Source organism: Trichechus manatus, unplaced genomic scaffold, assembly GCF_000243295.1.
Source record: "Trichechus manatus latirostris isolate Lorelei unplaced genomic scaffold, TriManLat1.0 scaffold00014, whole genome shotgun sequence".
In the NCBI taxonomy this organism is placed as follows: Eukaryota; Metazoa; Chordata; class Mammalia; order Sirenia; family Trichechidae; genus Trichechus; species Trichechus manatus.
In genome coordinates this window covers 26,941,700-26,943,389 of record NW_004443950.1, presented here as the reverse complement: position 1 = coordinate 26,943,389, position 1,690 = coordinate 26,941,700, and the positions used below count along the sequence as shown (strand labels likewise).

Here is a 1,690-nt window from a genome sequence, read left to right as displayed (position 1 = left end):
GGGGCTGGGCTGGGACATTGGCGGGTCTGAGCCCACACCTGATGTTCTCACAGTGAGGTAGATGGAGGCCTGCTATCATCAACCGTCCCCATGCTGCCGGTGAGTGGAGAGAGGTCCAGAGAGGTAGGACTCACATAGCTAGTGAAGAACATGGTCAGGAGATAAACCCTAAGGATGATGGTCCTTCCATATCTGACAGCTGTGGGGCCCACCTCCCAGGCCTGATAGAGGGACTCCCCCCCAAGCCTGGCAGAGAGGGACACTCTCATTCCTGACAGAAGGACTCCCCCTATGCCTGACAGAGGGACTCCCCCCCATGCCTGACAGAGAGGGACCCCCCATTCCTGACAGAGGGACTCACCTTCCTTGCTCACATGTGTATATGTACTTCAGCTGGCCCTACCTGAATCCTAATGGCCTTTCAAGAGTCATCTTAAGCATCCGCTTTCTGACCCCCTGGTGGGTTAGGGGCCCCCAGAGCTGAGGGTCCCTACAGCAGGTCTATACCTGCTCACCCTCTGCTTGACCTTTGGGTGAACTGCACCAGCCTAATCCATTGAACCACAGGTTGATTCTGCTTTAACAGCTCAGCCCAAACCTAAGGGAAGCTGGCACTGCCATGCACCAATGGTGGGAATGAAAACCAGCCCAGCTTTCCTGGAGGACAGTGTTAAACAGCTTGGCAACACATGTCAAAACCCTTGGAAAGATTCACGCCTTTGACTGCGATGCCTCTTCTGGAAATGTTTCCTGAAGAAATAATCCATGCTAACCCCCAGGATTTGTGTTTGAGGACATTTAACACAGTATTTTTTACAATAGAAAAAATTGGACTCACCGTAACTGTTCCACAAAGGAGGGATTGGGTAGAGCAATTAAGGTTCATCCAAGTAACTCTGGATGCCACCGTAAGTAGAGGAATACTTAATGACGCGGGGAAATTCTCAGGATACGCCATAAAATTTTCTTAATAATAATGTGTAATAGTTGTTTAAAAAGCAAATATGGGGAACGACGAGGCTGGCGGCCTTCCCCAGCTCGCTCGATCCCGGCCGCCCCGGCCTGAGGGGAGGAACTGGCTTGGCCTTAACGCCCGGCCCGGCCGCCTCTGGATCCGCCGCCACTGCCTGCCGAATGCGGTAGCCGAGGCCGCTCCTGGCCCCTCAGGCCGACGCCGTGAAGATCAAGGATGCCAAAAAACCCTCTTTCCCATGGTTTGGCATGGATATTGGGGGAACTCTAGTAAAGCTCTCCTAGTTTGAACCTATTGACATCACAGCAGAGGAAGAACAAGAAGAAGTTGAGAGCTTAAAAAGTATCCGAAAGTGTTTGACTTCTAACGTAGCGTATGGATCCACTGGCATGCGAGACGTACACCTGGAACTAAAGGATTTAACGCTTTTTGGCCAAAGAGGGAACTTGCGCTTTATCAGATTTCCAACCCAGGACCTGCCTACTTTTATCCAGACGGGAAGAGAGAAAAACTTCTCAACCATGCACACGGCGCTGTGTGCTACAGGAGCTGGTGCTTACAAGTTTGAAAAAGATTTTCGCACAATTGGAAACCTCCCTCCTGCACAAACTGGATGAACTTGACTGCCTTGTAAAGGGCTTGCTGTATATAGATTCTGTCAGTTTCAACGGACAAGCAGAGTGCTATTGTTTTGCTAATGCCTCAGAACCTGAGAGA

General features: G+C 50.8%; 1 pseudogene; it reads left to right on the top strand.

The window, feature by feature from the left end:
* Nucleotides 1-90: 90 nt before the first annotated feature.
* On the top strand, nucleotides 91-1,687 carry LOC101346887 (pantothenate kinase 3 pseudogene; annotated as a pseudogene).
* The last annotated feature ends 3 nt before the right edge of the window (nucleotides 1,688-1,690 follow it).